At 40.0% G+C, this 6,417-nt stretch overlaps 1 pseudogene across 1 annotated transcript; it reads right to left on the reverse strand.

Annotated features, from left to right (window-relative positions):
• Positions 1-667: 667 nt before the first annotated feature.
• On the reverse strand, positions 668-1,111 carry LOC308495003 (ubiquitin-conjugating enzyme E2 variant 1-like; annotated as a pseudogene). The gene has a single exon. The product of its transcript is annotated as a ubiquitin-conjugating enzyme E2 variant 1-like (transcript).
• Between the last annotated feature and the right edge of the window lie 5,306 nt (positions 1,112-6,417).

Consider the following 6,417-nt stretch of genomic DNA (forward strand, 5'->3'; position numbering starts at 1 on the left):
TTATTGTCACAGTCTTGCCCATGATATCATCCTCAACAGCAAGTCATAAAGAATTTTCAATATGAACAGTAGAAGAGGGCTGCATATGTCTGAAAGCTCACAGCTAAAAAAGAGAGACTTTTAGTGGCTCCTTAGTAACCCAGAAGTGATGTGAAACATGTTTCACAGGCTAAGTCCTGGGGATGATATATCAAACGTACCTATGATTGCAAAAAGAAATAGAATAAGTACTATATTTGCATATAGCTCTAACCAAGGCACTTGGTCAAATTGGGACTGCATCCTGGAAACAGATCAGGTGATTTTATTTTTATTGTTATTAGTATTTTTGTTATAGCACAACTTGTATATTTTTTTAATTAAAATTTATTGGGTTGACAATGGTTAGTAAAATTACATAGGTTTCAAGTGTACAATTCTGTATTACATCATCTATATATCACATTGTGTGTTCACCTCCCAGAGTCAGTTCTTTACAGCTTATATATTTCAAATTGACAAAAAAATTAGTATCATTTATAGTATCTTAAGATCAACTGCCTTTGAATGGGAGCTTCTTTTCCAATACCTTGAAATCTACAAGACGTATCTAGAAAATTTGCTACTGTGGAAAATAAAAACTGCTTAAATTAAATGAGGCAGGGGGAAAACTTGTGGTTTTTCTTTTTCAGTAATTACTGTAACATTGTCCTTCAGGTGGCTGAGGGAGTTTCATATTTTCTTTAGACATCATTAGGGGCCGAAGCTCTTGCAGGATAACTTTGATGCTATATGAATTCTACCATTTGCTAGCACTGATATGGCTGTTGGTCTACCACTCCATTAGAACTATTAACACTATTCATATTAATTTTTGTTACAAATCTTACAAAAAGGGGTGCTTCTGGGTATTTAAGTCCACATTCTATTTTAAGGCTGTATATTCGGTTTTCATAAATTGTTCTTGGAGGCCCAATTCTCATCCCTGTCCATCTTGTAAGTGTCATATCTTTGTCATCTTCTAGACCCCAGCTAACTGTGCCATCTTCTACTCCTTTTGGCCTTCTTTGAGTTCTTCCAAGAATTGGAAATTGCAAGGGATTTTTACTCCTGAGCCTGTGGTGGTTGTCATCTTGCATCACTGTCACTCGAAGGCTGGCCCCTTCTTTACCCCCCACCCATCCTCAGGACCTTCTGCCAGGCCAGATAATTTTTAAAAATGTATCAGGCCACCGGACAGAGTTTCATGGCATAGAATTTCTAGAGGCAAAGCTTTGTAATTAAAGAGTTATTTGTGTTTGTTCAATGTTTGCCTTTCTCATTCACCACAGTGTCCACAGAGCCTGACATAGATTTGTGTTCAATAAATATTTGCTGAATAAATAAATAATTGATTGCTACTATGTGGTCCTTCATGGTCTGAACTCTACCCACCTTCCCAGCACCGTCTCCCACCATGCTCTACCTGGCACTTATGGACTCAAACAATACTAACCTTATTTTAATTCCTTGAATGCACCATACTTTCCACCATCAAAGAGCCTATGCTGTTTCCTGTGCTTAGAATGTTCTCCCACCCTATTCCCTGATTATTACTCATTTATCAGATATCAGCTCAAGTTTTAGGTTTAGGTTCCTCAAGAAAGACTATCTTGACTCCAAATGAGCTACCCTGTTTCTGATTTCTAAGTATGAAGACAGTTTGTGTGCTGTTGTTTCCAAGTGGGGCCACTTAGAGTTTTGAGGTTTGGAGGTAAGATGTGGAGAGGCTTATAAAATCCCAGTGCTTGGCAGAGTGGCGAAAACATAAAATTCAATCAATAAATGTCCTTATTATTGTTGGGAGGGAGGTGAGATTGAAAAGGAAGAGGAAGGGTAGCCAGTTAGCTAAGTTGGTCAGAGCGCAGTGCTCTTAACACCAAGGTTGCCGGTTCGCTCCCCACATGGGCCACTGTGAGCTGCGCCCTCTACCACTAGATTGAAACAAGTAATTGACATGGAGCTGATGGGTTCTGGAAAAACACACTTAAAATAAATAAAACGTTTAAAAAAATAAAATAAAAAGTAGTTGTGTTTAAAATTTAAAAAAAAAAATTCCATCCAGTACATGGTATATATTTCAAAAGAAAAAAAAGAGGAAGAAGAGAAGGAATTCTTTTTCTTTCTTTTTTTTTATTGGGGAATATTGGGGAATGGGTTTCTCCAGGGTCCATCAAGTCCAAGTCGTTGTCCTTCAATCTAGTTGTGGAGGGCGCAGCTCAGCTCCAAGTCCAGTTGCCTTTTTCAATCTTAGTTGCAGGGGGCGCAGCCCACCATTCCATGTGGGAATTGAACTGGCACCATTGTTGTTGAGAGCTTGCGTTCTAACTATTTGAGCCATCTGGCCACCCCCGAGAAGGAATTCTTTACTAGGAGTTTCACCTCATCCTAGGTGGTTGCCAATGAATGAATAGTTCCAGGTATTAAATTTACTGTTTAGGGATCAGGCATGTTAGAGGAAGTAGAAATATCTCAATACTTTGATGAGTTTTTCATTGAAAATAAAAAAAGATAGAAGGGAGCAGTAATAAATGAACTATAGTAATGAATCAATAAGCCATACTCTACAAGTTTTAAAATAATAAGAACATAGAGAGAACATATTGGTGGTTGCCAGAGGGGACAAGGCAGTGGGTTAAATGGGTGAAGGGGATAAAAGGTACAAACTTGCAGTTATAAAATAAATAAACCATGGTGATGTACATCATGGTGACTATAGTCAATGATACACTATTGCATATTTGAAAGTTGCTAAGAGAGTAAATTTTTAAAAAAGATTTTATTGGGGAAGGGGAATAGGATTTTGTTGGGGAACAGTGTATATTTCCATGATTTTTTCCAAGTCAAGTTGTTGTCCTTTTCAATCTTAGTTGTGGAGGGCACAGCTCAGCTCCATGTCCAGTTGCCTTTGTTAGTTGCAGGGGGCGCAGCCCACCATCCCTTATGGGAGTTGAACCAGCAACCTTGTGGTTGAGAGCCCACTAGCCCATGTGGGAATCAAACCAGAAGCCTTTGGTGTTAGGAGCACGGAGCTCCAACTGCCTGAGCCATAGGGCCAGCCCTAAAACATTAAATCTTAAAAGTTCTCATCAAAAGAAAAGAAATCTGAGACAAGTTCAAAATGGTGGTGGGAGGTGAGCCACTGTAAAGCTCCCCTAGAATTCACAACTAATCGAACACCAATAACTCCACAAAGGACTCCCTGCTCAGCAGACAGGCAAGATGAAGAGGCCCACTACAGAATTGACCTAAAGGTGGGCGAATCACTCGAACGGTGGAGGACTGAAGGGAGAAGTGCGGAAACGAAGCACGAGACAGAGCCACGAGGGCGCAGGACGCAAACCTAGCTCAGTGCTCCGAGCTCGCTGCATCCAGGAACTACCGCAGCTGCGGGAGAGGAAAGAACACGGACTGCTAGGGCTCCGCTTACAGCCCACAGGGCTGAGGGGGCAGCATATAGCACGGCTGAACCCAACGCTCATGGCAGAGACTGCAGAGAAAAGACTGAGGGAAGAAGGCTGAAAACGGTGGTTTAAGCCCTTACTGCCGAGCAGAGAATGGAAGCCTTAGGCACTAAGACTAGCCGCCATCTCCCTACCCTCACAGAGCTCTCCCCGCCCCCACCTGCCCGGTGCTAGAAGCAGAACAGTAGCAGTGTCAGATCAAAAGAGCAGAATATTTGCTGTTCTGAGAACTGTGGACCGCAGACACAGATTCGCAGCCCAACTAGATCCGGAAAAGAGAAGGGACCTGTGAAAGCTGTGGTCCTGTAGAAGCAGGACTGGCTGTGGTGGTGGTTGCCGCCATTGCTCTGGGCCACCTCTCACAACTCACCCCGCCCCTGGCCCCACCTATCTGGGCGGATCCCTGCAGGAGTAAAGAGAACTGCTGAAACGTATGGGCTCTGAATCTGGTGCAGGAAGAGATTTGGAACTTCAAAAGCTCTCCGCATACCCACACGGACACTGAGCGCTGTGACTCAGGCGAACTATTAACAGAGGTGAAGCCCGTCTCCCAAGGAATCCCCCAATTGTGTGAGAAGCTGGAATAGCGCAGAGAAAACATAGCACTACCATGTGAGAAAGGGAAAAAGGAAAGGCTGCAGTCGGAGAGAAAATAAAACATTCTACCAACAAGTACTGGAAAACAAAAGAAAGACCTCTTCCTATCAACCTGTTGCAGAAGCCACTCCTGTAGATGTCCAGGAATAGAAATAATAAGTCAGTAATTGCCACGAATAACAAAGGCAACAAGACAGCTCAGAAAGAAAGTGAAAAGTCTCCAGAAAAGGAACTTAAAGATATGGAAATATGTGACTTAAATGACAGATTATTCAAGATTGCAGTTCTGAAAAAACTCAACAAGATGCAGGAAAACACAGAAAGGCATTTTAATGAACTCAGAAACACAAGCAAAGAACAACATAAGCATTTTACGAAAGAGATTGAAATTTCAAAAAGAACCAAATAGAATTTCTGGAGATTAAGAACTCAATAGAAGAAATTAAGAATGAAATAACCAGCTTAGGTAGTAGTGTTGACAAGATGGAGGAAAGAATCAGGGACATCAAGGATAGAAACCTGGAAATAACACAGATAAAAGAAGAAACAGACATGAGACTTAAAAGAAAAGAAAGAACTCCACAAGAACTTTCTGACTCCATCAGAAAGGGCAATATAAGAATAATGTGCATACCAGAAAGAGAAGAAAGAGAGAAGGGGAGAGAGAATACATTCAAACAAATTGTTCACGAGAACTTTCCAAACTTGTGGACAGAACTGGATCTTCGAATCTAAAAGGCAAATAGAACCTCAAATTACCTCAATCCCAACAGGCCTTCTCCAAGGCACATCATATGGCAGCTGTCTAAAATCAACGACAAAGAAAGAATCTTCAAAGCAGCCAGGGAACAAAAGATGGTAACCTACAAAGGAAATCCCGTTAGATAATCATCAGATTTTTCAGCAGAAACTCTACAAGCCAAAAGGAAGTAGAATTAAATATTCAAACTATTGAAAGAGAGAAATTATGAGCCAAGAATAATATATCCAGCAAAGACCTCCTTTAGATATGAAGGAGGAATAAAGACCTTATCAGACATAGGGAAACTGAGGGAATTTTCTAATACACAACCTGCACTTCAAGGAATGCTAAAGGAGGCTTTTAGCCTACCATCACAGGGACAATTTGTGACAACCGAAACATTAAAAGGCGGATAGTAACCTCAATCAGAATATTGGAATGGAGAAAGTAAGCGTGCTGAAGAAAATGGAATACTCTAAATATCAAACTTTCTATTATATAAACTTAAGGGTAACCACTCAAAAAAAAATCCAGAACTGAAATATATACTGTAATAAAAAAAAGAAACAGAGGGAAACATCATAGAATACCACCACACACATATAATAGACAACAACAAAAAGGCAAAGAAACAATGGAGACAAAGCCTTAACAGAAAACTAAAGATAGAATGACAGGAAATCCTCGCGTATCAATAGTCACCCTAAATGTAAATGGACTGAAGTCACCAATAAAAAGGCACAGAGTAGCAGATTGGATCAAAAAACTAAACGCAACCGTATGCTGTCTCCAAGAGACACATCTCAGCTACAAGGACAAGCATAGACTCAAAGTGAAAGGGTGGAAATTGACACTCCAAGCAAATGGTACCCAGAGAAAATCAGGTGTAGCCATGATGATATCAGATAAAACAGACTTCAGGGTGAAAAAGATAACAAGAGACAAAGATGGACCTTTCATAATGCTAAAGGGAACTATGCAACAAGAAGACATAACAGTCATCAATATTTATGCCCCCAATCAGGGAACACCAAAATATACCAAGCAACTACTAACAGAACTAAAGGGAGAAATTGACCAAAACACAATTATACTAGGAAAGTTAAATATATCATTGACAGCTATGGATAGATCACCCAAACAGAAAATAAATAACGAAATAGCAGCCCTAAATGACACATAGATGAAATGGACCTAATTGACATATATAGAGCAATTCATCCTAAAACATCAGACTATACATTCTTTTCTAGTGTACATGGGCCATTCTCCAGGATAGACCATATATTGGCATATAAAATCAGTCTCAGGAAATTTAAGAAGATTGAAATCATACCAAGCATATTCTCTGACCACACGGCTTTGAAATTGGATATCAAGGGCAAAAAAAAAGCAGGAAAAAACACAAATACATGGAGATTAAACAACATACTTTTAAAGAACGACTGGGTCAAAGAAGAAATTAGAGGAGAGATCAAAAGATACATAGAAACAAACGATAATGAAAATACATCCTACCAAAACTTTTGGGATACAGCGAAAGCAGTTTTAAGAGGGAAATTTATATCATTACAGGCCTAACTCAAGAAACAAGAA

Source organism: Rhinolophus hipposideros, assembly GCF_964194185.1.
Source record: "Rhinolophus hipposideros genome assembly, chromosome: X".
Taxonomy (NCBI): Eukaryota; Metazoa; Chordata; class Mammalia; order Chiroptera; family Rhinolophidae; genus Rhinolophus; species Rhinolophus hipposideros.